Consider the following 18397-nt stretch of genomic DNA (forward strand, 5'->3'; position numbering starts at 1 on the left):
GCATTTCTAGTCTTGGTTCATTGTGCCAGTAAAAGGAAATAGGGGCCAGGCACAGTGGCTCACACCTGTAATCCCAGCATTTTGGGAGACCAAGGCAGGTGGATCATCTGAGGTCAGGAGTTCAAGACCAGCCTGACCAATGTAGAGAAACCTCATCTCTACTAAAGTTACAAAATTAGCCAGGGGTGGTGGTGCATGCCTGTAATCCCAGCTACTCAGCAGGCTGAGACAGGAGAATTGCTTGAACCCCAGAGGCAGAGGTTGCAATGAGCCCAGATGGCGCCATTGCACTCCAGCCTGGGCAACAAGAGCAAAACTCCATCTCAAAAAAAAGGAAATACGAAGCTTCTGTCTATCATGTCTGTACAGGTGAGCCCAGTTTGGGAGTCACAAAACTTCAGTGAAATTAAAAAGCCACACTATGAATACCTGCACTAGCACTTACCACCCTCACCCACAAGAAGCCCTGAGGTAGTGGGGAGCTATCCTCGTCTCTGAAGTGCTCAGAGCCATAACCAGATTATAATATTGACACTGTGAAGTTGCCTCTAGAAATAATTTCTCTGTAAGAACACCTTTATATAATAAGTGAAGTAACACAATGGAATTAAATGCTAGATTAACCTAAGCAACAAAATGGAAAATAGAAAGCTTCTTTGTCCATTCGTCTACAGGGTAATGAGGTCAGGTTAACAGACTCAGAAAAGGTTCAGTTCTCATAAATACAAATTTAGTGAGCATTTCTACTCCTGGCACTATAACATAGTTGGATTTTTGAAGATTTAAAAATAAGTATTATATTTAATTAAACATGTATAATTAAGTACATACTGGTATGAATATCTACAAATAATTATTCATACTAATATGAAAAACCTATGCATCATAATGTATGTATGTAATTGGTTGATACGGGTTTTGTTTGTTCATTTTGCTGTAACAGATTTCTCTCTCTCATTATATTCTGTTCAAGCACCTGGAATAATTATTCACTGATTCAAAGTACACTAATCAAATAATACTCAGAGTAAAAGCATATCACCCAGATTTTTCTATTGGAAACTGCCCAATACTCGAAAATCTATCCTTTATTGTGTGTATGCAAGACCAAAGCCCATAATAAGCACAATCATATTTTCACATTAAATTCTGGCTATTTAAACTAGGTGAAGTAAAGAAAGGCTATACATAGCTTCATATCTCATTTGTCACAAAATGAATGCAAGTCAGGCCAGGTTTTCCCACAAAATGAATTACAAACAAAATTTTGGTTTTCAGAGTATTGTGGACTTTGGAATTGCAGAAAGAGATATGTGAAACTAAGTTTATAAACATGAGGAGATGTTTACAGATATATGTTTTAGGAGTCAAATGAACAAATCTGAGGCAACAGATTAGAAGTTCAATTCACGGAAATAAGGTAAAAAGGCCAGTAAGAGGGCTGGGCGCAATGGCTCATGCCTATAATCTTAGTACTTTGGGAGGTTGAGGTGGGTGGATTGCTTGAGCTCAGAAGTTTGAGACCAGCCTGGGCAACATGGCAAAACCCAGTTTCTACCAAAAATATAAAAAATTAACCAGGCCTGGTGGCAGCCACCTGTAATCCCAGCTACAGAGGAGGCTGAGACAGGAAAATTGCTTGAACCTGGGAGGCGGAGGTTGCAGTGAGTTGAGATCAAACCACTGCATTCCAGCATGGGCCACAGAGCAAGACTTCATCTCAAAATAAATAAATAAATAAATGAAATGAAATAAATTTTAAAATGCCAGTAAGGATCCCCATAAAGCCCATATATGAAAACCTGACCACGTCACATCATGACCCTATTACAGCGGGTCAGATGAGTCTTGCCCTAGTCCAGAGAACCATAGGAACCACTGAATGCTGGTGGAAGGAAACCCTGGAACAGATGTGAAGCAATGTTGGTTTTTAGCAATTGAGAGTAAACAAACACCTGCTGAGTTTACTCCTTTTTTCCTGTCGTTTGAAGCCATCACTCTAAAGATCTAAAAAGCAGACATGACTCATCACACCTTCAGATGCTTTCAGTATTTGTTACACCTAGATCTGCACAGAAACTGAATATTTTATTGGTGCATAATTTCCAAAGAATTCTCACATTAGCTCTCCTAATTCGTTTGGTTGTTTCCATATGGTAATATCTCCATTTGTCAGATGAGAAAACTGAAGCTGGGAAAGTCTAAATGACCTTCATAAGATTACACAGCCAATAAATATCAGAGCTTGGTCTCAAAGTCAAGTCTCAGGTTCTTCGCCCCCTCACTCACGGTGCTCCAGCCATGGTAGTCTGATTGCTGTTCTTTAAACTTCCTTGACTTTCAACTCAGAAACTAAACACACCAGCTCTCTCTGCCTGGATGTGCCCTCTTCAGCCTCCTCACCCCACACCATTTTCACGTTACTAACAGCTTAAATGGTACCTCCTCAGTAAAGCCTCCCCTGAATTCCCCAGACTTAGAACCCTGTTCCCCTGATCCCACTATCCACTCTCATATATGGAGTACCAGAGTCATTGTTTTTGTTGTTGTTGTTGATTTGTTTTTTACGAAGAAAGAGAGAGAGAAGGAAGGAAAGAAGGAAGGAAGGGAGGGAGGGAGGGAGGAAGGGAGGGATGGAGGGAAGGGAAATAAGGAAAGAAAAAAGAAAGGAAAAGGAAGGAAAGAAAAGAAAGAGGAGGAAGGAGGATGAGTGAGAAAAAATTAATTAATTAATTAAAAATAGATAAATAAATATTAGCTGGGCATAGTGGCTCATGCCTGTAATCCCAGCTACTTGGGAGGATGAGGTAGGAGAATTGCTTGAACTGGGACCCAGGAGGCAGAAGTTGCAGTGAGCTGAGATTGTACCACTGCATTCCAGCCTGGGCTACAGAGCAAGACTCCATCTCAAAACAAAACAAAAAATAAATAAATAAAAAGAAAAGACAAGAAAGAGACCAGGTGCAGTCACTCCCAGCACTTTGGGAGGCTGTGGCTGGTAGATCACCTGAGGTTGAAAGTTCCAGACTAGCCTGACCAATATGGTGAAACTCTGTCTCTACTAAAACTACAAGATGTAGCTGGGTGTGGTAGCGCATGCCTGTAATCCCAGCTACTCAGGAGGCTGAGGTGGGAGAATCGCTTGAACCCTGGAGGTGGAGTTTGCAGTGAGCCAAGATCCCATCACTGTACTCCAGCCTGGGCAACAGAGGGCTACCCTGAGAAAAAGAAAGAGAGAGAGAGAGAAAGAGGAAAAGAGAGAAAGAGAGAGGAAGAAAGGAAGGAAGGAAGGAGAGAGGGAGGGAAGGAAGGAAGGAAGGAAGGAAGGAAGGAAGGAAGGAAGGAAGGAAGGAAGGAAGGAAGGAGTGAAAGAAACTTATCTCAGTCTAGGTAACATGGGGAGACCCTGTCTCTACCAAAATTTAAAGACTTAGCCCAGTGTGCTGGCATGAGCCTATAGTCCCAGTTGCCTGGGAGGCTGAGGCAGGAGGATCGCTTGAGCCTAGGAAGTCAAAGTTGCAGTAAGCTGTGATCGTGCCAATGTACTCCAGCCTGGGTGACAGAGAGAGACCCTGTCTCAAAATAAAAACAAAAACAATTAGCTGGGCACGATGGTGGGCACCTGTAATCCCAGCTACTAGGGAGGCTGAGGCAGGAGAATCGCCTGAACCAGGAAGCGGAGGTTGTTGTGAGCCGAGATCGCACCATGGCACTCCAGCCTGGGCAACAGAGTGAAACCTTGTCTCAAAAAATAAAAAAATAATAATAAATAAAAAAGTTTTTTAAAGGCCAGAGCAGTGGCTCATGCCTGTATTCCCAGCACTTTGGGAGGCTGAGGCAGGCAGATCACCTGAGGTTGGGAGTTCAAGATCAGCCTAACCAACATGGGGAAACCCTGTCTCTACTAAAAATACAAAAATTAGCTGGTTGTGGTGGTGCATGCCTGTAATCCCAACTACTCAGGAGACCAAGGCAGAAGAATCACTTGAACCTGGGAGGCAGAGGTTGTGGTGAGCCAAGTTCATGCCATTGCACTCCAGGCTGGGCAACAAGAGCAAAATTCGATCTCAAAAATAAAAAAATAAATAGATATTTAAAAAATAAAAAATAGGCCAGGCGCGGTGGCTCATGCCTATAATCCCAGCACTCTGGGAGGCCAAGGCGTGTGGATCACGAGGTCAAGAGATCGAGACCATCCTGGTTAACAAGGTGAAACCTCGTCTCTACTAAAAATACAAAAATTAGCTGGGCATGGTGGTGCGCGCCTGTAGTCCCAGCTACTCGGGAGGCTGAGGCAAGAGAATCGCTTGAACCCAGAGAAGGAGGTTTCGGTGAGCCGAGATCGTGCCATTGCACTCCAGTCTGGGTAACAACAGCGAAACTCCATCTCAAAACAAACTAATTAATTAATTAATTAAAATAAAAAATAAATAAAAACAAAAAACTTATCTCAGTGGTAATTAAGGTTACCTATGGAATCGTGTATTTACATTTGCCTTCCTGACCAAACCATAAACTCCACGATGGCAGGGATTTTGAGTATGTGACTTATTTTGTCCCCACTAAAAGAGCTACACAGGTTCTGACTCAGGGATGAGTTTCCCTCTGTTGTACAGAATTATCACACCAGTTTCCAAGTCTATTAATCTACCGGTCTCTGTTGTGTGTTGAAGACCTACTAGATATTGGTGAAATGGGATGCTTTGTTCCATGGGCCATAATAGTGATACATTCTAAACACATTTAAGACATTCCACCCTGTAAATTACAGGACAATAATAGCGTGAATTTTACTATAACCCGTTTTGGGCTGTGTGCTTTACTTGGATTGCCTCACTTGTTCCTTACAGCATTCTCTGATATAGATTCTATTCTTCCCATTTACAAAATGGGAAAACTGAAACTCAAACATGTTTAATAATCTGCACAGTGTCTCACATACAACAAGCCAACATGAGATTACTGATCCAAAGACCCTGCCCAGACCAACCACAAGATGTGGAAAGCATCCTCAAGGCACCCCCGGTCTCTCTCCCTAAGAGTCCTCTGCATATCAGCAATGCTGCTGTGGATTAAACCGCTGGGGTTATCATTACGTGGGTAAGATTTCTGTTAGTAGTAGATTCAGAATATTCATCCTGCCATAGAGCAGGGGGCTTTGACTGAGCCATAGGCAGAATCCCTCTCCAAAATGACTTACCAGTGTTTATCTGAATATTCCCTTTTGGTAATAGCTTTACTTACTTGCCTTATTTTTAAGGAGCTGCCATTTCGCTGTCCATGATGCTACGATTCTTGGTATCCTTACTGTACTGTCCAGTAGCCCTTACCATTAGCAAACTAAAGCTTCCTTACCAGCATTAGACCTGGCAGGAACTCTGTGCATCCCCCACCACTCATGAGTATTTTGATAGCATTGCAAGTATAATCTCTGGCATGTGCACAAATTCTGCTCCACATGGCAGAGCTAATGGTGGCCCAAGTTGGGAATAGTAGTAGAGCAAGATGTTACCAGGAAGAGGCCACTACTGTTCTTCTTGCTGCTCTTGAGAAAATACCTGTAATCCCAGCACTTTGAGAGACCAAGGTGGGCGGATCACAAGGTTAAGAGATAGACCATCCTGGTCAACATGGTGAAATCCTGTCTTTACTAAAAAAAAAAAAAAAAAAAAAAAAAAAAAAAATCAGCTGGGCGTATTGGTGCACCCCTGTAGTCCCAGCTACTCGGGAGGCTGAGGCAAGCGAATGGCTTGAACCCAGGAGGTGGAGGTTGCAGTGAGCTGAGATCACACCACTGCACTCCAGACAGAGCGAAACTCTGTCGCAAAAATAAATAAATAAAATAAAGTACGTTTCCAAGGATCATTCTCCTTGGTCATGTTTCAAGATCCTGCTATGAAATAGGGACACAGGTGGAAAATTTTCACCTGCCTGCATTAAACTTTCATTCCGTCTGAATAATTTTAAGTAGGATGGGGGAGGGAAGAAGAAATAGAAGACCACGATCTGAAGATACTGTACCCATTATCTCTGGTTGCTATCAAGCAGCTAGCAGGCTAGGTGAACATAGTGAAAACCCGTCTCTATTAAAAATACAAAAATCGACTAGGCGTGGTGATGCGCACCTCTAGTCCCAGCTACTCGGGACACTGAGACAGGAGGATGTCTTGAACCCAGGAGGTGAAGGTTGCAGTGAGCCAAGATAGTTGCCACTGCACTCCAGCCTGGCAACAGAGCGAGACTTTGTCTTAAAAAAAAAAAAAAAAAGAAAACTATCCAGGACATAGGAGTAGGCAAGGACTTCATGAACAAAACACCGAAAGCATTGGCAACAAAAGCCAAAATAGACAAATGGGACCTAATCAAACTCCACAGCTTCTGCACGGCAAAAGAAACAGTCACTAGAGTGAATCGGCAACCAACAGAATGGGAAAAAATTTTTGCAGTTTACCCATCTGACAAAGGGCTGATATCCAGAATTTACAAAGAACTCAAACAGATTTACAAGAAAAAAACAAACAAGCCCATTCAAAAGTGGGCAAAGGATATGAACAGACACTTTACGAAAGAAGACATATATGAGGCCAACAATCATATGAAAAAATGCTCATTGTCACTGGTCATCAGAGAGATGCAAATCAAAACCACATTGAGATACCATCTCACGCCAGTTAGAATGGCGATCATTAAAAAATCTGGAGACAACAGATGCTGGAGAGGATGTGGAGAAAAAGGAACACTTCTACACTGTTGGTGGGAGTGTAAATTAGTTCAACCACTGTGGAAGACAGTGTGGCGATTCCTCAAGGCCTTAGAAATAGAAATTCCATTTGACCCAGCAATCCCATTACTGGGTATATATCCAAAAGACTATAAGTCGTTCTACTATAAGGACACATGTACACGAATGTTCATTGCAGCACTGTTTACAATAGCAAAGACTTGGAATCAACCCAAATGCCCATTGATGATAGACTGGATTGGAAAAATGTGGCACATATACACCATGGAATATTATGCAGCAATCAGAAATGATGAGTTTGTGTCATTTGTAGGGACATGGATGAATCTGGAGAACATCATCCTCAGCAAACTGACACAAGAACAGAAAACGAAACACCGCATATTCTCACTCATAGGCGGGTGATGAAAAATGAGAACACATGGACACAGAGAGGGGAGTACTAAACACTGGGGTCTATAGGGGGGAAAAGGGGAGGGCCAGTGGGAGGGGGAGGTGGGGAGGGATAGCCTGGGGAGAAACGCTAAATGTGGGTGAAGGGGTGAAAGCAAACAGAACACACTGCCATGTGTGTACCTATGCAACTGTATTGCATGCTCTGCACATGTACCCCAAAACCTAAAATGCAATAAAAAAATAAGAAAAAAAAAAAAAGAAATTTATTTCCCTGTGCCCAATTCAAGTGATGCCATTCTATTTTTTATTTTCCACCATGAGAAAAATGGAAAACAGCAGGATAAATGTATTAAGAAAAAAATTCCTGAATTTGAATTTGTTAACTATTTTTTTTTTAGACAGAGTCTTGCTCTGTCACCCAAGCTGGAGTGCAGTGGCACAAGCTTGGCTCACTGCAACCTCCACCTCCCAGGTTCAAACAATTCTTGTGCCTCAGCCACCTGAGCAGTTGGAATTACAGGCATACACCACCACGTCCAGCTAATTTTTGTATTTTTAGTAGAGATAAGTTTTCACCATGTTGGCCAGGCTGGTCTTGAACTCCTGACCTCAAGTGATCCTCCCACCTTGGCCTCCCAAAGTGCTGGGATTACAGGCATAAACCACCGCCCCTGGTGTGAATTTGTTAACTTATTACCCACATTTTACAAAGAGTATTGAAGGTAATGTGGGTTCTAAGACTGAAGAGTACAAGGTAAGCTGGCGATTAATGGACAGGAGGAATGATGGATGAGCTGGTTGGGGGAGAGGATGAAATGGCTCAAAATAGAGGCACAGCTAGAATGGGTTGCACTCCTCCAACCATTCCTCATGATTATATTTTTGCGTGGTTTTTTTTTTTTTTTTGACGGAGTTTCACTCTTATTGCTCAGGCTGGAGTGCAATGGTACGAACTTGGCTCACTGCAACCTCCACCTCCTGGGTTCAAGCGGAATTGCCTCAGCCTCCTGAGTAGCTGAGACTGCAGGCCTGCGCCACCACAGCTAATTTTTTGTATTTTTAGTAGAGATGGGTTTTTGCTCTGTTGACCAGGCTGGTCTTAAGCTCCTGATCTTAGGTGATCCACCCGCCTTGGCCTCCCAGAGGGTTCGAATTACAGGCATGAGCCACCACACCTGGCCTATTTTTACTTTTTTAAGAGACAGATCTCACTCTATTGCCCAGGCTGGTCTTGAACTCCTGGCCTCAACCAATTCTCCCTCCTGAGTAGTTGGGACTATAACACTCATAACTGTGCCTGATCCTTCTCTTAATTTTAACTCCTCAGTGATTTTCTTCTCTGGACCCCAAGAGGTCATGGTATCTCTAAATTCTATCCTGAAGATATTTCAGCTTTAGAAAATAAAAAGTTTTAGGCCTGACTCAGTGGCTTACACCTGTAATCCCAGCACTTTGGGAGGCCAAAGTGGGCAGATCACGAGGTCAGGAATTTGAGACCAGCCTGGTCAACATGGTGAAACCCCCATCTCTACTAAAAATACAAAAAACAAGCCAGGCATGGTGACAGGTGCCTGTAATCCCAGCAAGTCAGGAAGCTGAGGCAAGAGTATAGCTTGAACCTGGGAGGTGGAGGTTGCAGTGAGTCAAGACTGCACCACTGCACTCCAACCGGGGCAACAGAGTGAGATGACGTCTGAAGTCTAGACTTCAGATTTTTTAAAAAAACAAAAACTGGATGTGGTGGTGAGCACCTGTAGTCCCAGCTACTCAGACCACTGAGGTGGGAAAATTGCTTGTGCCCAGGAGGTAAAGGCTGCAAGGAACCAAGACCGCAGCACTGCATTCCAGCTGGGATGCAGAGTGAGACAAGCAAGCAAAAGAAAGAGAGAAAGAGAGAGAGAGAGAGTGAAGAAAGAGAGAGAGAGAGAGAAGGAAAGAAAGAAAGAGAGAGAGAAAGAAAGGAAGGAAGGAAAGAAAGGGGAGGGAGGAAGGAAGGAGGGAAGGAAGGAAGGAAAGAAGGAAGGAAAAAAGGAAGGAAGGAAAGAAGGAAAACGTTTGGCTTTTTTTTTTCAGGGTATTGGTTGGCTTCAATTTATAGGAGGATGGGAATGAATATATCTTTCTTTCTTTTTTTTTTTTTTTTTTTTGAGATGGAGTTTTGCTCTTGTTACCCAGGATGGAGTGCAATGGCGTGATCTCGGCTCACTGCAACCTCCACCTCCTGGGTTCAAGCAAGTCTCCTGCCTCAGCCTCCCGAGTAGCTGGGACTACAGGCGCGCACCACCATGCCCAGCTAATTTTTGTATTTATAGTAGAGACAGGGTTTCACCTTGTTGACCAGGATGGTCTCGATCTCTTGACCTTGTGATCCACTCACCTTGGCCTCCCAAAGTGCTGGGATTATAGGCGTGAGCCACAGCGCCCGGCCAGGAATAAATATATCTTTCTTCAGGTGAGGTCAATAAATATAAATTAGGGATAGAATTGCTTTATTTCAAAAGGATTTATAATAGAATCAATTTAGACTTCAGATTTATCTAATGAAGTAAAGATTATTCCGTTTCTAAAAATATAGTTTACAAGAATATTTTATATCACATTGTGAGATACATCTATAATGTATCTTATTGATACTCTTTTTTTCCATGTATTTTGGGTGGAGAAGAGCGAAGAGGGAGTTGAAGGGTATGTTTCCTTGCTTGGAGGGGAGATTAAGAAGAGGAGAGAAAGAGAGTGAAAGAATCGGATGCTGTTATATCTACTATTTTCAGTTATGAGACAGCTTCATACACAATGTAATTTAGAGAACTCTTTTAGATAAAGCAGAGCAGCAAAACATAGGTAAACAATGATAGCATTTGACATTTAAAAAAAAGAAAAAAAAAAAAAGGCCGGGCGCTGTGGCTCACGCCTATAATCCCAGCACTTTGGGAGGCCAAGGCGGGTGGATCACAAGGTCAAGAGATCGAGACCATCCTGGTCAACAAGGTGAAACACCGTCTCTACTAAAAATACAAAAATTAGCTGGGCATGGTGGTGCGCACCTGTAGTCCCAGCTACTTGGGAGGCTGAGGCAGGAGAATTGCTTAAACCCAGGAGGCAGAGGTTGCGGTGAGCTGAGATCATGCCATTGTGCTCCAGCCTGTGTAACAACAGCAAAACTCCATCTCAAAAAAAAAAAAAACACAGGGGTCAGGCGAGGTGGCTCACCCCTGTAATCCCAGCACTTTGGGAGGCCAAGGCAGGCAGATCACCTGAGGTCAGGAGTTTGACACCAGCCTGGCCAACATGGTGAAACCGCGCCTTAAAAAAAAAAAATACCCAGAATCAAATCTGCTGCAATGTCCTAGCAAGAAGTAGCCATATGCATGAGCAACTTAACTTCTCTGATTCTTAGTTTTTTTAGCTACAAAATAGGAGGAAAATCTAATACCTGCTCATTGGCTTCACTAAATCATTATGAGCCTCAAATAAGATAAAGTGTTGTGTGAGCTGAAAACACTGACAAAATATTAGTACTTAAAGTTTTATTATGAGAGAGAAGTAGGTAAGAGAGAGGACACCCCAGGCCTCAAATAAGCAGGAAGACCAAGAAAACCAATGTTTGTGTGAAATGTAGGAGATGTTCATTGAATGCTTCTGGTTGATTTAGAAACAGAAACATGGGCCAGTGGGCTGGCTTATGCCTGTAATCCCAGCACTTTGGGAGGCCATGGCAGAAGGACTGATTGATCCCAGGAGTTTGAGACCAGCTTGGGCAACACAGTGAGATCCTGTCTCTAAAACTGAAACAAAAACATGAGGTCTGCTCAGAAAGAGAAAAACAATACTGAGCAGCATGGCAAAACCCTGTCTCTTCAAAAAATACAAAAATTAGCTGGGCATAGTGATGCATGCCTGTAGTCCTAGCTACTCAGGAAGTTGAGGTGGGAGGACGCTTGAGCCTGGGAAGCAGAGGTTGCAGTGAGCCGAGATCTTACCACTGCATTCCAATCCGAGTGAAAAGAGTGAGACCCTGTCCCCACCCCATCACTCCCCCGCAAAAAAAAAAAAGAAAAAAGAAAAACGAAGATCTTTTAATGTTTTTTTCTCCCTGTGTATTGGTATTATTCTTAAGGGGCTCATAAGAAAAACGAATGTATATATGTATATATACGTGTGTGTATATATATGTGTGTATATGTGAGTGTATACATATGTGTGTATAGATATCACCCAGGTTGGAGTGCAGTGGCACAATCTCAGCTCACTGCAATATCTGCCTCCTGGATTCAAGTGATTCTTGTGCCTCAGCCTTCCCAGTAGCTAGGATTACAAGCGTGTGCCACGATGCCTGGCTAATTTTTATATCTGTAGTAGAAATGGGGTTTTGCCATGTTGGCCAGGCTGGTTTTGAACTCTGAACCTCAAGTGATCCTCCTACCTCGGCCTTCCGAAGTATTGGAATTACAGGTGTGAGCCACCATGCCTGGCCCAAAAAATATTATTATTTAATATCACCTTCCATAACTACCATTAAAAGTATTACAGGTGTGCAACAGAAACTTGTCTGGCTGTAAGTTTTTTTCTTATTTATTCAATAAATATTTGTGGAATAGGGCACTTTGGGATCACACACGAGTTAACGTGATGTCAGCCTTCATAACTCCAATGTGGTATGGTGATGTTTTTTCTTTTTTATCTTTTCTTTTTTTTTTTTTTTGAGATGGGCTCTTGCTCAAGCAATCCTCCCATCTCAGCCTCCCAAGTAGCTGGGACTACAGGTGCACGCCACCATGCTCAGCTACTTTTGTGTATTTTTGATAGAAACAGGGTTTTGCCATATTGGCCAGACTGGTCTCAAACTCCTGGCTTACATGTGGTGATGCACCTGCCTCAACCTCCCAGAATGCTGGGATTACAGGCGTGAGCCACTGTGCCAAGTCAGTGAAAAACTGGAATACAGAAAGAGAAGAAAAAAGTCATGATCCATCTTTATTATTTAAAAATCAGAACAGATACACATTATTTGTTGTGAGCAATAATTAAAATATTCTGTTTCCTTACTTTGGAGTGGAATTATTCACATACACAGGATGCTGACTTTAGAAGAAAAGTTACAAGTTAAAACATGTTTGGTTAATTAAAAAAAAAAATAGGCTGGGCGCAATGGCTGACGCCTATAATCCCAGCACTTTGGGAGGCTGAGGCGGGTGGCTCACGAGGTCAAGAGATCGAGACCATCCTGGTCAACAAGGTGAAACCCCGTCTCTACTAAAAATACAAAAATTAGCTGGGCATGGTGGTGCGCGCCTGTAGTCCCAGGTGCTCGGGAGGCTGAGGGAGGAGAATTGCTTGAATCCAGAAGGCGTAGGTTTCGGTAAGCCGAGATCGTGCCATTGCACTCCAGCCTGGGTAACAACAGCAAAACTCCATCTCAAAAAAAAAAAAAAAAAAAAATTATACATAAATTTAGCTTTGTGCTGAAAATCACCTCTCCAAACATACAGTTCAGATTGAGGCAAATTAAAAATTGTGTAAAACGAAAAGGCTGGGGACCAGGCGCAGTGAGTGGCTCACGCCTGTAATCCCAAAACTTTGGGAGGCCAAAGCAGGCGGATCATCTGAGGTCAGGAATTCAAGACCAGCCTGGTCAACATGGTGAAACCTCATATCTACTAAATATACAAAAATTAGCTGGGCGTGGTGGCAAGTGCCTGTAATTTCGCTACTTGGGAGGCTGGGCAGCAGAATCGCTTGAACCCAGGAGGGGGAGGTTGCACTGAGCCAAGATTGCGCCACTGGGCTCCAGCCTGGGAGACAAGAGTAAAACTCTGTCTCAAAAAAACAAAAAACAAACAAACGAAAATAGGCTAAGAAATGGTTCAAAGAATTCAGAGAACCACTACTTCATGTTTCCCAATAAAGCATCTATTTTATATTAATAAAAGTTACACTTGCATATCTCTGCCCCCAACTGCAACAGAAACACCTGAAAAAGAATGCCAGTCTGGTCTTGCCCTGACAATCACCTGACTGACCTTGAGCCTGTCACAACCCATCTGGCCTCAATTTCATCATCTGCAAAACAGGAATAAAACTATTTGATCGCCTTATCTCACATATTACTGTGAGAAACACATACAATCATAGACAAATGGTTTCAGAATGCAAAAGCTATAGAAACACACTTTTTCTCCAGTGTCTGGCATTAAAGTGTTGGAATGCTATACCACATGAGATGTGAGTTAATCTCTGGATTATTGTTTCAGTAAGAATAAACTCTACCCTGATGCAGTGACTAAGGCCTGAAATCCCAGTACTTTGAGGGGCAGACTCAGACTGATCACGAGGTCAGGAGTTGGAGACTGGCCTGGCCAACACAGCGAAAACCCATCTCTGGTGAAACTCTGTCTGTACTGAAAAATACAAAAATTAGCCAGGCGTGGTGGCGGGCACCTGTAGTCCCAGCTACTTGGGAGGATAAGGCAGAAGAATTGCTTGAACCTGGGTTTGGGGGGTGAGGGGTGGAGGTTGCAGTGAGCTGAGATCACACCACTGCACTCTAGCCTGGGCAACAGAGTGAGACGCTGTCTTAAAAAAAAGAAAAAAAGAAAAAACTCTATACAACTTCAGCCAGTGATGTTGGTACGTCATCCACAGAGTTCTCTCCCGCTATTCCACAGCATACCCCTGTTGAATTTCCCACATGCCTGTCTTCCCTTAGCGCAATAGCTCAGTTTGACCATTAGATGGTACTAGTTACAAGGCAAACTTAGGTCCCTTCAGAATTTGAGCATTTCTAAGAAGCAAATGTTTTTTCAGGTGTGTAACTTAAACAAAAAAAAAATTATTATTATAAAGGCCATATGCTCACTGTGAAAAACATCAGGTGGTGTACGAAATAAAAAGTAACTTCTCCATTTTGGGTAAACCTTGGGGCAGTTTCTTTGCCCTGATTTGAATGCAATAGTGTGTGGTCCTGGTTAACTCCAGTTAGGCCGAAAGCTGTGCTAGGCTAGTTGAAATCCCTTTCATGTCTCAAGGCCACCCCTGAAGGCTAACCATAACCAGCTCAAAACCACTACACCCACGTCTATTCCACCTCACCTCTAGACACACACATATCCACATTCAAGTCCACTCTCACTTTTAAGGACCCAGTCTCTTTATGGTTTACTACCTCCTCATAAAGTTCTCCTCCTTATCTGAGGGAATAGTATTAACAGACTAACTGAACTGGTTCAGCTTTTGTGGTGTAAGTCAATAACTGAACCAACGGTTTCAGGAAGCACATTAAAAAATCTTCCAGCCCAGGCGTGGTGGCTCATGCCTGTAGTCCCAGCACTTGGAGAGGCCAAGGTGGGCAGATCACTTGAGGTCAGGAATTCGAGACCAGCCTAGCCAACGTGATGAACCCTCGTCTCTACTAAAAATACAAAAATTAGCCAGGCATGATGGCAGGGATCTGTAATCCCAGCTACTCAGGAGACTGAAGCAGGAGAATTGCTTGAACCTGGGAGACAGAGGTTGCAGTGAGCCAAAATCACGCCACTGCACTCCAAGAGTGAAACCATGCATCAAAAAAAAAAAGAGGTCAAAAGTACTAATAAAAAATACTAATATCTTAGTTAACAGATTGCTGTGACCTAGAGCAAGTAAAAGTGTAATTATCAGACTAGAGGGAGTAGAATAGCAAGAAGATGACAGAGGGCAAGCCCAAAGCCTAAAAGAGAATAGAATGCAAAGGCCTACAGGCAGAAATGCTTTGTCATTCACTCTTTCAGCAAACTTATTCTATTATGTATCCCTCACTATTCAATGCCCAGTAGGGTACAGGGAAAATAAGACCAGGTCCTGCCCTCATTAGGTAGCATTCGATGCACAGGTGCTGTACAAGAGGTGTTTTGTTTTGGGTGGGGAGCCAGACACAGGCCTAAGCACTTTGTGTACCTTGTCCCATTTAATCCCCACATAAGCACCAGGAGGTGAGCGACAGAATTACCACTTTACAGTTAAGTAAATTGAGGTTTCTTTAAGCTCTCTGCCTAGGGTCAGAGGTCTTTCCACAGGACCACAGACTAGAGTCAGACGTGTTCCTCAATCAGCTAGGAACGAGTGGCACTGAATTTGCGTCTGAGTGTTCCAAACTTCTATATCCTCATATTCTGGAATGAGGATATTATGAGTCCCGAAACAGCTCTAGAAATTCTAGGCTACATAACTATCCCTACATATAGTGTTCTCTGCCAGGAGAAGGAAAAAAAGTACTGTGATGGCCAGGCCCCAAGATGACTGGCGAAGTGAAAGTTGCCCAATTCCAAAATGGCCACCACCGCGCTTTCCTTGCGTCGCAGCGACTACGTATGACAGAAGGACCATCACCAGGTGGGTGTTCACAGGGACTGGGCCAGTTGCGAAACTGGCCACCTGGGTCTTTCTTCTCCTGAGCAACAGCCAAGCAACATTATAGGCTTCAGGCTTCCCTAGCCGAGGCTGGGTTAAAGCAGATAAACGAAGCGGACAGCGGAGGAAGAGCAGCGGGTCTGAAGCGAAAGGCAAGAAAGGCACTGTAGGCTCTGTTCCTGTAGGAACGGGGTGTCATGGCGCCGCTCGCAAGCACCGCTCTTTGACCTATTTGTAATCGGCGCCTTATTCTCCGCCCCCAAAGGCTCCTGGCAACCAATTCTCGGTGGTGACGCCGTGACGTCATCTGTTGCTGGGCAGATTGGGAGAGCTTCCTGGTCCTTACCCGGAAAGATCCTGCAGCTAGGTGGCGAAAAGTGAAGCCGCCGGAGAAATGGAAAAGGAGTCCAGGAAAGGCGGGAGAAGATGGGGAAGGAAAATTTATATTCTTGTATTAACCAACAGCTAGGCAAAAATGTTACGATATATTTTTTTTCGTACGATATATTTTTTTTCGGTCGGTCGGGCGTGGTGTCTTAGGCATGTAATCCCAGCACTTTGGGAAGCTGAGGCGGGTGGATCACAAGGTCAAGAGTTCAAGGCCAGCCTGGCTAACATGATGAAACCCCAGATCTACTAAAAATACAAAAATAAGCCGGGGGTGGTGGCGTGCACCTGTAATCCCCGTAACTTGGGATGCTGAGGCAGGAGACTCGCTTGAACCCCGGAGGCAGAGGTTGCAGTTAGCCGAGACTGTGCCATTGTATTCCAGTCTGGGCAACAGAGCAAGTCTCTGTCTCAAAACAAACAAACAAAAAGAAAAAAAAAATAACAGAAAGATAATGTGGCTTAACCTCCATTTCTACCTTGGCTGGAACATCCGGGAATGGGAGACTCACTCCTGGAGTTCCCACTGATTCCCACCACGGTTGGACAGCTCTGGAGGAGGGAAAAGTATTTCTTTGGAGCTGAAATCTGCCTTCAGGGTCTTGCACCCAACTGTTCTGCCCCATGGGGACCTACAGAAGAGCCCAAAGCCTCTTCCACAGGACAACCCATAGCATTTTGATTAAAATCGCACAAACCCATTCCCATTTGGTGAGAGGATGAGGGGAAGGAGCAAGCCTCAGTGCCTGACTCACTTGACTCATAAGAAGCTGAATGTTTTTCCTTCTTTTTTTTTTTTTTTTAAGACAGTCTTGTTCCATCACCCAGGCTGGAGTGCAATGGCGCGATCTTCACTCACTACAACCTCTGCCTCCTGGGTTCTAGTTATTCTGCCTCAGCCTCCCAAGTAGCTGGTATTACAGGCACATGCCACCACACCCAGCTAATTTTTATATTTTTAGTAGAGATGGGGTTTCATCATGTTGGTCAGGCTGGTCTTGAATTCCTGACCTCAGGTGATCCACCTGCATTGGCCTCCCAAACTGCTCAGATTATAGGCCTGAGCCACCCACCCAGCTATTTTTCCTTTTAAGAGATTAAAAAATAGTCTGGCCACAGTGGCTCAGCCTATAATCCCAGCACTTTGGGAGGCTGAGGCGGGTGGATCACAAGGTCAAGAGATCGAGACCATCCTAGCGGAGATGGTGAAACCCTGTGTCTACTAAAAATACAAAAATTAGCTGGGCGTCGTGGTGCGTGCCTGTAGTCCCAGCTATTCAGGAAGCTGAGGCAGGAGCATCGCTTGAACCCAGGAGGTGGAGGTTGCAGTGAGCCCAGATCACACCACTGCATTTCAGCATGGTAACAAAGTAAAACTCCATTTCAAAAAAAAAAGAGAGAGAGAGAGATAAAAAATATTGGAGAATCTCAGAATAATAATAAGAAATACTCAAAAATGGAAAAAAATATTGACATAAAGTTTAAACCTTTGGCAAATCATCATTAGGTTTTTGTTCTACACATTTTTTTCATATCTAATTTTGTACATTGTATGTGTTACTTATAGAAATAAAACAGTATGGGCTGGGTGTGATGGCTCACTCCTGTAATCCTAGCACTTTGGGAGGCCAAGGTGGGCGGATGACAAGGTCAGGAGTTCAAAACCAGCCTGACCAACATGGTGAATCCCCATCTCTACTAAAAATACAAAAATTAGCTGTACGTGGTGGCATATGCCTGTAATCCTAGCTACTCAGGAGGCTGAGGCAGAGAACTGCTTGAACCAGGGAGGTGGGGAGGTGGGGAGGTGGAGATTGCAGTGAGCCGAGATCGTGCCACTGCACTCCAGCCTGGGCAACAGAGTGAGATTCCGTTTCAAAAAAAAAAAAAAAATGAAAAAGAAATAAACCAGTATGAAAGAGCAGCCTTTGGCTTCAACATAGCATCCATGCTCACACATGCCACAAGCTCCCATTTGCTGGGAGCTGCCTCATACTGATTCGGATCTGTGTTCTCATTTCTCAGACTGAAGCATCTGGCTAAGTGGATATAAATTAGACATTTTATAGTCTGTCACTCAATTGAGCTTCGGTGGAATATCTAGACCAAAAAAAAGTTTTGTTTTGTTTTGAGACGGAGTCTTGCTTCATTGCCCAGGCTGGATTTCAGTGGTGCTTTCTCAGCTCACTGCAACCTCTGCCTCCTGGGTTGAAGCAATTCTCCTGCCTCAGCTTCTCAAGTAGCTGGGGATTACAGGCGCACGCCACCACCGGACACCCGGCTAATTTTTTTGTATTTTTGGTAGAGACAGGGTTTCACCTTGTTGGTCAGGCTAGTCTCGAAATCCTGACCTAATGATCCACCAGACTGGGCCTCCCAAAGTGCTGGGATTACAGGCGTGAACCACCGCACCAGGCATCTAGACCAATTTAAATACACATGTTAGGAGAAATAGTGCCACAAAAGTAGAAAAGAAAATGTGAAACG

This window comes from Callithrix jacchus, chromosome 4 (assembly GCF_049354715.1).
Source record: "Callithrix jacchus isolate 240 chromosome 4, calJac240_pri, whole genome shotgun sequence".
Taxonomy (NCBI): domain Eukaryota; kingdom Metazoa; phylum Chordata; class Mammalia; order Primates; family Cebidae; genus Callithrix; species Callithrix jacchus.